The sequence below is a fragment of the Struthio camelus genome, chromosome W, assembly GCF_040807025.1.
Source record: "Struthio camelus isolate bStrCam1 chromosome W, bStrCam1.hap1, whole genome shotgun sequence".
NCBI classification, from domain to species: Eukaryota; Metazoa; Chordata; class Aves; order Struthioniformes; family Struthionidae; genus Struthio; species Struthio camelus.
Window position 1 is genome coordinate 22827443 of NC_090981.1, and position 17954 is coordinate 22845396.

The following is a 17954-nucleotide window of genomic DNA, read 5'->3' on the forward strand; positions in this document are numbered from 1 at the left end:
CAGCAGGGATGAACACAGGGCTCATACCCTGAGGACCCGAGGAAGAAAACTATCTTGAAGGCAGCATCCTAATAAATGTCCTCTGGAGAGCGCGAGCAGCATCACTGTGCAGTGTTACGGATGTCAGAGGGGGCACGCGTTCGGGGGAAGCCCATCCACAGTTGTATGATCAGAGCCTGCCGGATGGTTTCCAGACACTGGTTACAGTCAGGATTTTCTCGTTTGGTTTACGTACGTCGTTTCTTTACTACAGTCACAAGAGTGGGGACTTTCTAAGTGAGCGTGCCTCTTGCTTATAACCCAGACTTCTAATATATATACATATACACATCATTTATGGAAAGTACAGTACAAGAAGTAGTTATGTTTAAATTGCCTATTGCCTCATAACGTGCCTTCAAAATAAAATCTATTACTGGAATGGAAAAAAAGAGAGTACAGTATAAAAGTGATAAACGAAAAAGTGGACAGATTCACTTTCTCAGTAAATTTAAAAGCACAGCAAACCAGGAAATCCTGCATGGTGTTCAAAAGCCAGACAATAAGAAAGGAGTAACTCTGCCTACCTACAAAAAGGAAAGAAAATATCTTATGACTATATTATAGCTTATGAAACAGAAGGAGATGGTTCACAACATTTGTGATATTTTCTTTTCTTGACCTAAGCATGACTCAGATGCAAATGACATGACTAGTTTGTGCCCTTTGTGCTCTTCATCCATTTCACTATGTTATAGATAACATATCATCTTCTCCTTATTAATTATGCAAGAAAATGGTCCATCTGAGGAACATGCAATAAATCAATATTAAGGAATACGACTGAATCCCTTGATCACTGCAGGTACTGAAGTGTTCTCAAGCGGAAAAAATGTTCCTTAAAATCTTTTCATTCTAATAACTGTTTCATTTGTCCCTATTTGACTTGTGGAAAGGCCCAAGATGAAAGTAAAACATTTTGTTTCACAATACATCAAATAAATCAAACTTTTTTTCATTTATGTTAAACAATATCATTGAGATTTTTCCTCATTTTATTTTCTTTCACCTTTCCTCGCAAAACACAGCTCATTTCAGATCATTTCCCCCTTTTTTGGTCTGACTAGCATGGAAAAGTTGGGTTTTATGCTTTGTTAAAAATTCAAATATTTAAGGTTTTTCTTTAAGATTGATTTGATGGATAGCTTGTTCCTGCAAAGTTTTTTCAGCTTTCTTTGGGTACACTCTGATGAAGTCTGTCCTGCGGCTACATTCGCAGTCTGGCTATGGAAGAGCCTACAATTATCACCTCTCACAAAAATAATTCCTGCCAAAGAAATGAGACACTCATTCAAAATATATCTGTCAGATATATTTTTTCAGATATAACTCTCAGATGTTATAAATTCAGTCATATTCCTTTAAACTACCCTCCTCTTACAAAAGCATGAATCTAAGTCCCTTATTCATTTTTATAGGTAACAAAGTTTCTATTTTAATTATTATGATTCAGTAATATGTTCCTTCTATTTCTAAACATGCAGATTCTCTTAAAATGAGACATGCTGGTAGCATCCAATACAGTATTTTTTCAGAAGTTTATGGAAGGGCTAGATTCAAAAATTTTGAGAGCTTCTTAAATTCAGCTTAGCCAAGAACAAGTAAGAAAATAAAGCCCCTATTTCTTCCTAAAACTTAAATGCTCAAGAGATTGTTTAGTGTACGTTTTATTTTTTCTCTGTCAATATAAAACAAAAAACATTGTGGAGCATATGGGAACAATGCTGTAAGGGTAGAAATAAAAATGCCGTAAGAGTAGAACAGAGAAAACAAGTGTCAAATTAGCGTTAATGAAAGCACTAAATATGATTAACAAGTGATTTGTTTAGACTCATTCATAGTCCGTACTGTGGTTGGGAGCTATTTTCTTCATACAATGTGTGTTTCATTGGCATTTACAAGCCTTGGTGGCCAAATAATTTCTTATTCATAGGCAAAAGCTTCTCTCTGGACAGCAGATAACTGTCACCTTTTTTCTAAATAGTTGCAAGAGGAAAATTGCAAAGAAATAGCACAATAAATACTTTTGCAAAAGACACGACAAAGTCAAGCAGAACTATGCATGCACCCCTTTCCATATAGGGCACATAGGGGTAAATTGTACTCAGCTCTTGGCATGAAGGAAAGGTAATGAACCCACCAATTATCCTCCCAGCTTGTACAGGAGAGGGGGAAGATTTATTGCTGTTTTCCGACCTGATAAAGATTATCTGAACTGCCCAGAACTTTCACGATCAAGCTGCTTTCTTGAATCCAGTTATTCTCTGCCAAAAAAATCCAATTTCCGTAGAGAAGTGCTGTTTAATCACAAGTCAGAAATTCTAGGCCATATCCCAAAGAATATATATCACGTCCCGATTCCAGTTAGGAGGCAGTAGGCTGAAACAAATTGCATATAAATTGTATAACACGTTAAGTACATTTGCCATGATAATAAACCTTTTAATTGCTTGGCTGTTGTATATTTGCACTTTGCTAGAAGCATCATGAGCGATTTCAGATTCAAGTAACAGGCTAACCCGACAGACATTAACCCCTTAGATTTCTGTAAAGCCATTTCAGGTGAGCTGCCATAAACTAAACTAAATGTCAGCACATGTATGTTAATATTTCTCTTGTTTTTCTGGACTAGTTTTTAAACTCTTATACAGTAAATAAAAATTGTTTCCAGTAAGTATCATGTTAACGTATTGAAAATGGCATTTAATTTCAAAGCAGTTCTTTTATGATTGTTAATAGACTAGACTCTTCAGTGCTTCGAAAACATGATCCAGAGTCCTGCAGCATCTTCAGTCTAGGCAAATACTGCAGCTCTTCTGAGTTAAAACAATAGAATGCAATAACTTCCTTCTAATAATTAAGCAGAAGCTGCTGTACCTATCAGTACCCTAAGATTATGAAGGCTTTTATAATGCAAACATTATTGGAAAACTGGGCATTGACATGTTGGCTTTGACAGACAAATTCCTTCACTAGGTTGAAACTTCTTACTGATACAAGGTTGTATCTTCGCTAGGGCTAAGCATTGCTCCAAAAAGCACACTGGCAGACAGGTATCCAACATACCTGCCCTGACTGCGGAGAGGTCAGATAGATTATGTACGTGTCTCCAGTAAAACTGAAATTTCATGTATTCATTTATTTTGGCCTCAACACATGATAAACTTATAGGCTGCATGGGTCCCAGATGCTAGAGTATATATTAGGGGGGGTGGGCAAAGGAAGAAGGGAATAGAAGGAAGACAAAAAAATAAATAAATAAAAGATAGATAGATTTAAAAAAAAATCTCTTTTTCTCTTTGATCTGATGGAAGGTTTTTAAGATGTGTCTTTCTCAGGACAGATCTAATATGTGATTCCCGCTGTGTCATTGCTGGGGGGAAAGATACTGAAGCAAAAGCTTGACTATCATTGATTTGGTCCATAATGGGCATCCCAAAAACCAGGATTGCAGAATGACATTCCATTAAGCCTGAGAGTGAAGATTTTACCAAATGATTCTGCTGAACAGATATTCAGGTATGCTAAAATATTCAGATCTTTCAAAAATAATGGGAACAGGAGCTGAGTACAGCTGCTTTACCAGTGGTCATCCACAACATATAAAATGCAGTACAAGGTTAATCTCAAATGATTACCTACAGCATATCCAGAAGCATCCTGGCAGAGCATGGAAACCTAATGGTGTTAATAGACTGGACTTTTCAATGGCTTCGACAACATAACCCAGTGTCCTGTGGCACAGAGGCTCTTCAGTCTAGGCAAATGTTGCAGCATTTCTGATGCAAACAGAGTTCAATAAAACTTATATTCTAACAGCTAAGCTAAACAATAACACTGCTACTACTACAGCTCATTTGTTTTCTGTTATCTGTTATTGAATTCTCTTGCTCCCTCCACTTATGATTCTTTTTTTCAACCATTATTCTTATTCAGATACCGCTGATTTGGCTAGCCAGGGAAACGGTAGAAGTGTCACAAGCAGGTATTTTCCCCACGATTTTTTACCCAAAATGCATACATGAAGTATGTGGGTTTTTTTTTTTTTTAAACCCCAAATGCACACATCAAGTATGAGGAGTCCTTGTCACCTTGTATAGGGAAATTAAAATAAGGATCAGCCTGACTTTATTTGTAATTTCATTTCCCTTGGAGATATGCATGTGTGTTCATTTTTTATTGTAACACCTACTGAATCTAAGTATTTCCTACAGAATGGTCAGGTCCCCTGAACTGCTTCTTTAGGGCGCTCCATCTACTGCCTGTTAACAAAATAAGTCAGGTATATATAAATATATATGTATATACACACACATACACACAAACACATACGTGGTAGCATTTTCCAAAACAGAATTTTTTTTTTTTTTTAAGATATGGGCTAACAAATAATATTTTCCCTATTTCTCCTGGTCAGAAACAGTTTGTTCATTTGCAGTTTCCAAAACAAATAAAGCAGAAACACAAATCTAGCATCCACTACCACAGTCTAACTACGAAAGATAAGGAAATTATAAGCAACTTAAAATAGTCTTACAAGCTTAATTTGCAGAGTTTTAATTCTAAACAGCAATTGCAATGAACAACAAGATGGAGTCCAAGGAGAGGTGTATTATACAGCCTGAAAGAGCTCAACAGCACAACAGGGTAGTGCTGTGTACTGACACACAGACCTGGTCCCAAGACTAACAAAAGGAGCTGAATCAGCAAAGCACACGGTATTTTTCTGCTCACTCCCCTACACAGCTCTCTCATGAGTGATGCATGCCTACTGAGAGAATCGGAGGTGAGTTCAGGCAGTGCTACTACTGTGCCACCTGCACGGCCGAAACTAGATAACCCTCTTCTTCATCTAGAGGCTGATGTAGCTGGTATGTTTTTGTATGCTCTACAGCTTAGTTTTGAGATAAAGTTAGTATTTGTCCCAAGTACGCAGGAGACCTTACGTGTATGCAGAAAGGCAGGCAATAACAGCCTGCTGGGTACCCTCCTGGGTAAGACACTAAGATTTAGAAGTCCACCTTTTTCTTGGGCATTTAGTCACTCCTGCTGCCAGCAGCACAAGCCACTGGCCATCACCATGTCTGCCCTTTATCAGTCTTGTCTTTTTTACAACTAGAGTTTTTCCCACATTGCTCAGCCTACTCACCCTCATGGGACAACTCACAGCCCCTGTCTTGTGATATTTACCCAGCCAGACTTCCTCCAAGCTGCAACACCATGACCTCAAACTCCAGGACGAGGGAACGAGTTTGCTCCAAAAAGTCAAAGCCAGGCAGCTTCTCCTTCTAGCTTCCCATGGTAGGACAGCAGGGTCTTCTCACACTCATCTGGTCTTTCCTGGTGACAGCCACAGCATAATAACAGAAGAAATTCTTCCATTTATCATTTTGCCTTTACAATTTCATTTTTCACATGCGTTTCTTAACATTCAGTTCTCGTATTCTGTGCATATAGCAGAAAAGCAGTAACTGGGGTTATTATTAAATTAGACTTATTTCCATTACTGACTACGAAAACTAGGAATAAACATAGGAATAAAATGATAATAAAACAAATTTTTAAAATGTTTTGATAGTTATGAGCTCCAAAGACAATATAAAAGAGAATGAGATAACAGATTAAAGCGGCACATCATGTTGACTAATTGCAATTCTTAGGCAATAATGAAAATTAATGTTAGTCTAAGATTTTATGTTTTTTTTAAGTAATTTCATTAGGGCTTTAAAGAATAGCAAAATGGTTGTCTTAGCAGCATCCTTATTAGAGTCAGAAAAATTAAGAAATGTTGATAACAGCAAAAATACACAGATTCACACTTTTTTCAAGATTTTCAAGGTCAACAAATTATGGGAACCCACCAAGACATTCTGTTATTCATACCAAATCCCTTAGTCTTTAAAAATAGAGGAATTAGTGTCTGTAAAAGGTTATCTTGGTTGTATTTTTTTAATTAAGATAAAATGTTCTGGCTAAAGTGCAGTGTCTGTTAATCCTGCTTAAGCACAGCACAGTTTGTAACAAGTGCACAATGCAAGGGCAGTACAAACTAACCTAACAGTTACCTAATTTTTTTCAGAAAGCTTTTCAAGATCAAATTGACTTATTAGATAAGGTTCTATCAGGGAAAGAAGAAAAAAACAGATAAGTATTACACTTCCAGAAATTCTTCCAGGGTGAAGTAAAAATTACTTCTCACATACCTTTTTATGATTCTCTGATTGCTCAGAAACACATAAAATACTCTCTTGTCTGAGAACCTGATTTACCATCGTTTATATTTCCTACCTTGTGTGTAGGAAAACTGTGTGCTATCATTAGAACTAGAGCAGTGCAGAACTATCATATAGCAGTAGTGACATTCAGTGCATACATGGAGTTTTGCAGAAATTTCTCAGTGTTTATGGTAGTTGAGTGCATTTGAGAACTTAACTTATTTCCATGGTTTAAATTGATTTCTTTCTTACTTACGCAGAAGAGTCATCCTAACCCATCAAATTTCACTCTTGGATGACCAAATAAGAATTTGTAGCCTTCCTTCTAAACAAAATCATTTTTTCCTCCTTCACTTACTGTTCTGGGACTTGGGAAAGCAAGACGACTATAGAAGTGCTTTCCCCAAGAATTTCTCTCTCCCTTTAAAAAACACCATACACATGCATTTCATTACTTTGTTCTTCCCACAACACATGTATAATCAACACTGCCTGTTTAACTCTTTAAATTTAGAAAGTCTTGAAAGCAACAATGATATGGTGGTTTAGGAGAAACCTTATTGAAACTGGTAACCAGAGACACTTTTCATTTGAAGCCCAAGGAAACAGTGAAATGTCCCTTTAACTGGAGACAATAAAAACCACATGCCACACTAGGAGCCCTTCAGGAGTTTGAACTATGTGGGCTAATGCTGAAGTGGGAGGACTGACTTGATTGCAGTTTTAACATTTGTGCACACGTGCAGAGAAAACCAAAAGATGCAGTTAAGGAAAGAATAAAGCACAAGACATGCTAGAAAAAACTGGTGGAGTAACTCTGAGGAAAGTGAGAATAGAGAGTTCTGGTGCTGAATAATGGTTGACTTAGACGTGGAACTATGAGAAAAACTAAACTATTAATTAGACTGTTTCCTGGTATTCAATTCCTGTATGTTTAGACGAAACCAACTACATTTTCCTGGAAACAAAGAGGATTGCATAAAACACTTGAGTAAATCATCAGTACCTCTTAACCAATACCATATTTTATCACATCTTCTAAGCAATGTGTAAGATCAGATAAAGAAAAAGCCTCCTCTCGCCATCACTTTCAAGATCCTTTCCAGAACAAAATGAAGGTCATATCACATAAAGCTACAACTGACAAGCACTTACCAGGTTCTCATAGACATTTAGTCTATGAGTCAGAAGTAATAGTGTGAAGAATAACACAGAAGAAGGCGTCAATGCAGAAAGAAGAATCTCTCCAGCAAACAGAAGCCTGAGCTGCAAGATATAACCAGAATTAGTCAGAGACAATGGGATACAGGTTTTCACTAATTCACGCTCATGCAAATCCAAAACATGAAACTATCACAATTTAGAAAACAGTGCAATATAACCCAAACAAAGCGAAAAATCAAAGTGTATCACAGGGAATGGCAATATAATAATACACTGTTTCTATCATATTTTTAATAAACTCAAAATTCTTACACTGTGTTTCTCATTAAAAAAGTAAACTGAAAGCCATAAAAAGAATAACTTAATTGATAAGTATTTGCTTTCCCTGATCCAACACTTACTCAAATGCCACACAATTTTTTAAAAAGCTGAAATACAGTTTGGGATGGCAAGTCTGGGCAACAGAAACGTACTGAAAGTTTTCACAAAGATTCAAGACTGAAGTCAAGTTTTCCTTACCTAGGCACAAGGCAGTACGTCAGCAGGTTGCACTTTGCAATTAGAAGCCTCTGAACTTTCTCCAGAAGACATCTCATGAGACAAGGAATTTCTGTGAAGTAAGCAAGGCATTGAAGTGCTCAGTCTCCATTTTTTCACTCCGGCAAAGTCCAGCATAGCTAACCCCTCAACAGAAGAGGGGAGCTTATTTTGTGGAAGGGATCCCTCCATACAGCGACATCCTGAGCCTGGCATTTCTTACAGGGAAAAGGGCACGAACATGAATAGCTTCCACAGCCTGGTCTGAACGCTGCAAACTGCACCCTGTTTAGCTTGTGGTAATTTTTGTAGCCCTACTTCTAATCTTTCCTGTCAGATGTTTGCTCAAATGTCCTCCAACGTCTTTCAAATGCACTGGTTTTCTGTTAGTCTGCTTTTTCGACATGTAGTCATCGCTCCAGCATTTCCCAAAAAGTCTCCCCTACTTTATTCCTTTTGCCTCTTTCCTTCGTTTGCCAGGAATTCCTACACTCTGCTGCTAATTTCTGACCATCTCTCTCTCATGATATAACACATACTTTTCCAGAAAATGAGAGTAACATGACACAAATCGTGGTCATTGCTGCCCCATTACAACCCCCCTCCCCCCAAAAAGAACCCCAAAACAAAAAACCCCACCTGCTGAATACTCTTGTTAAAAGATCTATTTGATCACCATGAGGCAGTTCTTCAGTACATGAAAAAAACTGTCATAGAAACACTAGCTTGATTTTCTGTAGGCTCTGACTATGTCTAAAGATACAATCCGATGATCGTTTGTGATCATGGCAGTATGTTTTAACAAGGCCATTATTTTACAAAAAGTCTTAAACCACTGATTTAAGTAGTCCACGTTAAGCACTAAATCAATATGAACACACTCCACCCAAATTTGTTCAAAACATTTTGAAAGAGTTTTGACAAAACAGTCTTTTGACAAATACTTTGTCTAGCACGTATTGCCTGTTCTCCGGTAATCATCATAAAGTTATGAGTCTGTTTTGTCAAAACAGACAGGAAGGCAGCCATGGACTTATGCCTGATGGAAATCTAATTGTGCAATCAGGTGACACAGTAATGCCTAGACCTCGTATTAATAAGCAGGGAATCACAGCCCGTATTGCTACTCTAAGAATGAAACGCTGTGACTAAGTATTATACACTATTGCCCATTGCAACTCAATCAAAAACGAATTAAATTAGTGAAAGCAATCTGTGATATTCACCAAACTGGGAAGAGTTGTACAACAATACAAGTCAACGTCATTACTTTTCTAATTTACAGCTGCAGAGGAACAGGCCCCCTACTAAAAACTAAACCAAAGAGGAAAAATGTTTTAAGGTCAATGTTGAAACAGCAGTAAAAACAAGCCCACAAGCATTTCTTGGAACTCTGTATTGTTTTTATTAGTAGATTCATATCGTACATGTATTTCTAATGTTTTCCATGTCATCATGTAATAAACACTATACAACAAACATCACGCAATACTTCCATCAGAAGTCCATCAGAAATAAGTTTCAACAAAGAGAACATATCGACAACAGCTGAAGACGAGATTCTACTTCAGTTTTGCAAACTAATGCAATATAACAACTAAGTACTTCCTGAAAGAAGGTTAGAAAAATATGATGAGAGTAAGAACGGGATACCTAGAAAATACGAATGGATGCAAGAGTGAAACCTTTTCGATTAAAGGAATTCACAGTATACTGCTCACATGGAGCCAAAGGAACAAATTGTTCTGTTAGAGAAACTGTGCTGTTTCTTGTGCATCAAATGCAAGTGGTTAGTATCCCGTTAACTGCTAGTCCTATTACAATATTATAGCTTTCTGTGCCTTTGGAACAAATTGATCCTAGCGGACTGAGCATCCTTTGCTGACCTCAGATAAAATGCCATGGAGAAATGGCAGGCTGTAAAAATGATAATGTGATAATTGAAAGCATCTGTGACTGAAGATGTATAAACAACAGTAAAATGAGAAATGCAAGAACTGGCTTAGAAGCGTGGGCTGCCAAGCAGCTCTGCGGCCAAGAAAGAAAAGAGAATGAGAAATCTTCAAAATGTAATATCTTAAATTTTTTTGGCTGCAGTGACTCAAATGTTTTGAATACAGCTGCTATACTCCTGCGAGCCTAAGAGCACGTTATACTTTGAGCAAGTGAGAAATGTTACGGAAGCCAAAAATCACAGATTGGCTAACCTAGGACTCGCTTGATCAAGAACTGAAAGGAAGAACTGTAAATCTAATTACCACAAGTTTATCCAAAACCAATCCTGTCCAACTAAAAACATCTTCTTTAGTAATATTACATATGCAGCTGATGAAAGTAACACGAACGCAATATACTTAGCCTTCTGTAGGATGTCTAACTTAATACCACAAAAACTCCAAATTAAGAAACTCAAAGACTATAAAATACCACGACAGGAATTAAATAGATGAAAGACTGAATGAAAACTCTCATAACATTACAGAGAAATCATAATCACATAGGCATGTCTTAGCTTAGACTGCAAGTAAATTACAGATTGTTTGCCTGCTCCCACAGGGACACCGCTACAGCCTATTTTCTGACAGTCCACACAGAAGCAATATAAAGAACACAGTCAATACTTAAAGAATGGGTCACTGTATCCTGGGAAGTGACAGCTCCAAAAAGGACTTGGAAATCACAGTAGACAAAAAGCTGAACATCAGTTCTTCGCTCAATAGTGTGGTTGTGAGGACCAGTGTTGCTCCTGAGCGAATTAACAAAGAACCTTTAGCACGCTGTAATTACATTCAGTTTGATGTCAGTGCTTAAAGATGTAAGTTGATAAATCGAAGAGAGCTTGAAAAAGCCACTGAAAAGCAATAAAGTTGGAAAGCGTGCCTTGTGACAAACTGCAGGATTTCAATCCATTTTGTTCATCAAACAAAAAGGTTAAAGGGAGATATAATCACAATCCATAAGTAACTAACAAAACCAACTTAAATAATCCCCAAATAGCAGATATAGATGAAGAACAAGATCAAGTGGCTGGAAGCTGATGCTGTTCAAAATCAAACTATATATACAGTATAACGCTAAGTGTAACAAATCATAACAGAGTCTGCCTTGCTGGCAATTCTTAACTCAGGATCAAGTCTTTTCCCCTAAAATTTAAATTCCCATTCAGAAGATTAATTGGTCTACACAGACAAGTGTCCAGATCAGATGACGATATTTCCCAAGGTCTTACAGGCTGATGAATCTATAAAATTAACCATGCGCCGCTGTTGGCAGCTTTAGGATCTCAACAGCCTAATTTTTAGGATTCTCCCCAAGTGAAAGATCTGCTAAGAGAAGAGCTTTTTAATTCAAGAAGTTCATCTTTTCTCAAAGATGTTATATGCAGGTCTCAAAATACATTCTCACCCTTGACTTTCTTACAGGCAGACTTAACCACACAGGCTTTCATAATACTAAATGCCTTTCATTTCATTTGTGCTTCTGGCCCATCTTCTTGGAGCATACCAGTCTCTGTCTCTAAAGAGGCTCATTAAAATTGCAGTGGGGAATATGGTACTCCAGGGGTTTTTCCCTCCCGCCTGCTCCAGAAAGGAGCAAAAAACGGTCAGGGTGAACATCAGGCTACAATTTCGTAACACGTCGCATACTGGCAAAAGGAGGTGAGCAAAGATGTGGAAACGAGGGAGAGATTTGTCAGCTGCAGAGAGCTCTGACAGGAAACGAGAATGAGCCGAGACTGACAAACCTCCTTCTGGGACTGCTCGCACGCTGCTTGGCACATCCTGCTGCTGCTCTGCATGGGCAGAATGGCATCAGCAAATCGACCAAAATACTAACAGCAGAGAAAACGCACACACTTTGGATGAGTAAGACCACGATGTAACAATATTCCCCTCAATGTATTAATCAGTCTTTTATACCAGGCGAGTATTTTCATTGCGTCTTAAAGAAAGCTTGAGAGATTAATGGTCTTTTCAATATACTTTTAAATAAGTTTAAAAAGAAAATCTCAAGTTCATGTCATAAAGTACGAAAATGAATTGCAAAGCAAAAAACACCCTTTCCTAATAAAAGAAAATCATGACAGGAATCTGGTGTTGGTCAAGTAGTTAAGCAGCCGCTCTCTCATTGTCAAAGTCAGCACACAAAATAAATTGGACTCTGCTTGGTCTCAGGAGCAAGGGAGCGCTGACCTAGGTAAAAGCAGCTGCAGTTTCAGATCCTGGAGCACTTCTCCTGTTCAACTTCACAGGCACTATCTGCAAGATGAGGCAGAGAACCAGCACAGAAATTCAAGTTAGCCAAGAGTACAGTTTTTAAAGGCAAGCCTAAAGATGGCAGAGATTACATAGAGAGGACTGGTACCTATTGAACAAAAGGTGAAAACGAAAGAAAACTTCAAGTCTTCGCGAGCAACTCTGATTGCAGTAAATTTTTATGTCCCCTAAGAGCCAATAAACACAAATAAAAATATCTGGATGGAGATCAACTTTTCTTTATAATGTAATGAAGTCAAAATAAATAAGGCAAAAAGAATGGAGGCTCTTGACTTCCAAAGTATTTCCTACAACTCAGAGAGAGGTTACCCTTCCTGAAGCACGTTGCTCTGCCATTGATCAGAAGTTATAGGCAGATCCTCTGTTAATAAGAGTAAAGGGTCACTGGGCTACAGCTGAATGATATTCTTCACTTTATTCCATAAAAAGGAAGAGAAAAAAATTCCCATCTCCCCAAATAAAACCTGGCTGACATTTATAGTATACACTTACTGTGGTATTTGCTAAGGTTTTAAACAGTTATGAGTCTTAAATTCTTAGAAGGTGGCTTTTTCCTAAATGCATTATTAGCAGGGTGAGAGAAAGCCATATTCTGAGAATTTCTGCACAGGCTTAACATAATCCAGGCTTCGCATTTTGCGCAAAGAAAAAAAAATGATTGCTGCAGCGCTCAAGTTCAGAGCCGTGACCTCTCCACTCTGCACAGCAGTCCAGAAGGGCAGATGTCGAGAAGCACTTCGTAGGTTGGCTCTAGACTGCGAAATCTAAGAACTGGAAAGGAGCTAGTCCAGAGGTAAAGTGGGAAGAGAGCACAAGCCTCTTCTTCAAGTTTCAGGAATTCTATTTTTTCTTTCATGTAGTTTCAGGTGGTTTCCCGGAAAGAGGCAGTCAATAGAAAGGTCAATTTTTTTCCTATAGCACTACAATCCAGAAACGAAGAGTCAGACACTTAACTCAGTATTTCTTTTGTGGCTGCAAAGCTATTTTATGGAGTATAGGAAGCATTTTCAATCTATTTAAAGCAAGCCTTCAATACGACAAGATCTCTTAAACTTCACAAATTGACACACACTACCATTAAATTGAGCCTCATGAGACTAAAGCCATTGAGTTGTAAATCTCTAACGTCCAGAACATGAATAACAGGCGGGCTGAAGCAGGCAGGGATGCTAAGCTGACTTCTCTAAGTGTGGAAGGTAGGAACTACTTTGCTTCAAATTATATCCTAACAAATGCAGTACCATAGGGAGCATATTACAGTGTATTGATCACAACTGACAGAGGAGGAGTATGTCATGAAATGTCAGATAAGAGAGGGAAAGAAAGAAAATACACAAATACTTTTAAGACTATGTTATAAGAGAAAGATGCAGTTAATATTATTGGATAACTAATCGCAATCATGTGCTTTTTCTACACTGCTACTCAGAATTTGATCCTACAGCTCTGCAGTTTTGTCTTCTTTTTCCCATTTATATTTTTACTTTTCCTTTTTAGTCACTTTTTTGTCTTTATCTTTCTATACAGACGCCTTCAATCTTGTTTCCCATCTACTTATTCTGACCACTGTCGCTTAGTTTAAGCAAGAAACCTATCATTGCACAATAGGCATATAAATATCCATTATAAAACAGCAAACTAAAGCCAGCCTACAACCTTTCGCTTTTAAATCTTCAATGACACTAAGGAGAGATTGTATTTAAGGCTCCCAAATAGTTTTGTAATAATTTCAGGGAGCGATACACCAACTGCATAAACCTTCTGCTGATTTATAGCTTAAAACTGATTAAGAGATCATTAAAACAAAAACACCGTTTCTGTTTTACAGCACTTTCTTAAGCTTCACTGAATCTCCTGTCTTACAGATGTGACTTCACACCTATAGCATGGTCACTCACAGGAAATGCTAGAGCAGAGACATCTCGTGGTAACAAGTAGAGGTACGCAAACAAAATATTCATTGCACTATTGAATACTGAAAATGCATGTTAGATACACGAAAGCAACTTTGGGTTCACTACAACTTTTAAAAGTATATTCAGAACAAAAACTTTCAAATAAAGATCTCAACGTGCTTCGCTAGAAAAAACGTTCAATAGTTTCAAAGAATTGTTTGGGGTTTTTATTGACCAAAGCCATTTAGCAGGCATTCACAAAAATATCTGTTTCCATCCAAATTTGTGTGCTTGGTGAAAAAAAAGTTCTACTAAAAAAAGATTCAGCTCCCTTTGTAGTACACACATCAGCCCAGCTTCTATAATTATTTCCGTTTATGCAAGAAAAAAATTTAATATATATATATATATGAAATTACTATCTGCTTATAGAAGAATACTTCAAAAAAACCCTGGTAGAGGGGATATGAAATGGTACCCCTGAACTGCAGCAAGGAAAAGTCAGGATAGATGTTGTTTCTCTCAGCAGAGAGTCTCTTTTAGAAGAGACTAGATAACACCAGTTAGATGGGACAAAGGTATACGCAAACATCCAGAGACAGTGTGGACTGCTCTCCTGTGGTCCCTCCCTGTGCTAGTTTTCTATTATTCAGTTTCCTCATCAAAAAAACCCCAAACAAACAAAAAAAGTGCTTATCATCTTTGTGAAAGGTTTGGAGTTTCTGCTGCCTGCATTATCCTCTACTATCAACACAAATGGGATCCAGATCACTATGAGAAGTACCTTTTTGCTTTTGAGAGGCTCCAGTGAGGTTTATCAGATGAAAACGGATAAATCGCAAAAGTTATTATTCGGACTGATCCATGACAAGATTGACTACCCTAGAAATAGTAGTGACCTTTAAAGATAGCATTTGTAAAGTCTCCAGGAATCTAGACGAGCATATGGGGTTCATAAATAAGTGCTGTTGATCAATATTCTTTTAAGTGAAATAATAAATATTTTAAATCTGCAAGACTACTTCACTGCAGAGCTAAAAAACATTGGTCTTCAGTCAGAGCTGGATAATTGAGGGGCCGTGAGGCTCAGGGAGGTTAAATACTTTGGCTGTGATCACAGAGAATTCAAGGTCAGACACCGGACTAGGAAAAAATGTTTCACACTCCAGGTTTCTGCCTTTTACAGCAAATGACAGTCTTATATAGACAAATTACTTTACCCCTCTGTTTGCAGGAATAAAAGCATTCATGCATAAGATACTGATTGTTACTGTAAAGTACCATAAAAAGAGAACGGATCATCTCCAAAAAAATGTTTGAAGAAGAAGGTGAGTGCAAAGTAAGACTTTTACTGCCATTTAGAATACGAGAAAATTTTCTAACAGAACATTATAGTCCTATCAATGGATTACCGCACCTTATCAAAATAAGGTCTCATGCATGATATCAGATGAGAGTAATGAAGAACAATACTGAGCGTGGAAGGCTGAATGAGGTTGCTGAGTGACAACAGAGGAGAATTGCTATTAACTGACCTGGAAGATACGGCAGGCTATTTTGCCAGCCCTCTAGGCAGTCAGACATTTATGGCAGAGGCAACATATAGTTCAGGAAGAATGCTGCTCTTGTTGCCATTATTTTTTTTTAAATAAATATTATTTCTTTTCTTCTGAAGATGAAAAAAATCTCGGTCTAATGTAGCTTTCCAAAGATTGCAGAGCAGGAAGGAAACAGATATGATCGAGATTACTCATTTTTGCCTTCATGACATTTTAACCACAACTATTCTTTTTTTTTTTTTTAATCCTGCTAAAGAAAACATTTTGGTTCACCTTTAACCAAGACACACAGTCATTTTTCATATCCACAGCTTGATAACTGTTTTAACTCAATTCCCAATTAGGAATACAGCTTCAAGTCAGAACACGCACATTGGTTTTTTTTTAAATCAAATATAAAAGCTTTAAAAATGGATAAAACTTTGCAAAGGGAAAGCAATCATCCTATCACTTACTTCAGGCTATAAACTGTGATAACAAGACGGAATAAAACATGATAACAAGTTCGGAGATCTACCATCAAAGAGATAATTAGTAAGGAAACAAAACCAAGTTAAACACGGCACTTGTGACATAAGCAGTTTTTGGAGCTATGTTCTCCTTTTCTCTCACTATTGTTTTCAGCTAAACCACTCCTTTCACGTTAATCATAAAACAAAAGAATACTCTCCGGAATAAAATAATAGATAGGGAATGACGAGGAGCTTAGGTGCTTAATCTGGCAGCTAGGGAAGTCAGAAGCTGCTGAGGAGCTCTGACTGCAGCGGCTGTGCCTGGCTACAGGAGCTAGAAGGGTTCAAAGGTTTTGCCGGGAAGCACTATAAGGATGGCAGGCGATAATGAGCTGCTCAGCTGGCACGAGTCCAAGGAAAAGCAACGTTTCAGCTAAATGGGGTAAGAATAACCATGCTGCTGTTAGGGATGGAAAAAATACATGCCTTTGAGTTTGGAAAGTCAGAACACAGTGAAACACAGTAACCAGCAACTCAGACATGTTGAGATGCTATAAAAATCAATGGAATAGGGTTGTTTCTGGCTACAGAAAACACAGTAAAGCTATGCTATGCTTTCCTTTAACATCCCCCCCAACAAACCATATTCTCAAAAAGGCTTTTCTACTGGAGGGATAATCAAGGAACGGAAACTAACTTATCGCTCTTTCAAAATGACAGAATTATTTGCATAGTAGAAACCCAACGCATATAACGGACACAAGTACAAAGCAGACCGCTCACATGACCCAGATGAACACCTGCACAAGGAGGTACGTACCTGGTGAGCACCCAATATGGAGTGGCTGTGACCTAGAAGCAGCGCCCTGAGGGCAGCCAAGGGCTGATGCAGAGAGTCTTACATCCCAGCTCACTCACCCAGAGGATCTTTTTTTTTTTTTGTTTGCCTTCAGGAAGCTTCTTTAGGATGGTAGAAAGTAACCTGAGGAAGAGACACTGCATAACAGTGGGGGACAAATTCTTAGTCTGTGAGAGGGATCACACCCGAAAAAGCTGCTTTGCAATGTCACGTTGTGACCACACTTCTTGGTGGCATCAAGACAACGTCATCAGCTCCTACATGCACCAGTCCTGCCTGTTGCACCAGATGAACAGCCTCTGCTTGACCTCTCTGTCTCCTGCAGGAGGGGAGCCCAAGTCCCGTGCAGTCACGGGAGGCCACACGTATCATAAGCCAGTTCATGACTGCTGGATCCCCAGTGCCTGCTGATGGCACTGATCATTCCCACAGCAGCTGAGTTCGTAGGACCACTCACTGCTACAATACCCTTTTAATGCTTTTCATTCCCACGCTCCGTTCTGCGTGTCACATTCAACCCACCCAGTGCCCATTAGGCAACTTCCCCCTCTGTTTCATTGCAATGCAAGTCTGTCTTTGCTCAAGAGTAACACTCACCCTCTTTAATAACTGTGGCTCAGGCAAGCAGTCTTTCGCTTGCCCCGTCACATCCTTGCATCAAGAGGTGCAGCTCCACATCTCCAGAGGGACTCGCTTCTTCACTTCTATTTGAATACAGATTTTAGAGTGGGTCTGTATCCTTTCACAGCTGCTTTGCTCTCCAAAAGAAATAATATTCACAGCAACAGTCCAGTTACCTTGCTTACTTTTTGGATCAGCAGGATGAATAGCGCTATTATGCTGCAAGAACTGGACTTGCCTGGGATTCAGATGAAAGCCAACTTAAAAGACTCTTAAATCAAGATTGATTACATTTATGTCTTACCATAGATAAGAAAATCTCCTTCTATATAATCT

The 17954-nt window shown here is 38.2% G+C and overlaps 1 long non-coding RNA gene across 3 annotated transcripts in view; it reads right to left on the minus strand.

Annotated features, from left to right (window-relative positions):
- LOC138064249 (uncharacterized) overlaps positions 1 to 17679 on the minus strand; it is a 64008-nt gene extending 46329 nt beyond the window's left edge. For 2 of the 3 annotated variants that reach the window (XR_011137526.1, XR_011137524.1), the window contains exons 1-4: positions 16959 to 17509; positions 7938 to 8028; positions 7410 to 7520; positions 5230 to 5379 (exon numbers count right to left, since the gene is read on the minus strand). This is a non-coding gene — a long non-coding RNA (uncharacterized lncRNA). Of the gene's footprint in view, positions 1 to 5229; positions 5380 to 7409; positions 7521 to 7937; positions 8029 to 16958; positions 17510 to 17594 lie in introns of those variants that run through there. The other variant, XR_011137525.1, reaches the window with a different exon arrangement.
- Positions 17680 to 17954: the final 275 nt, after the last annotated feature.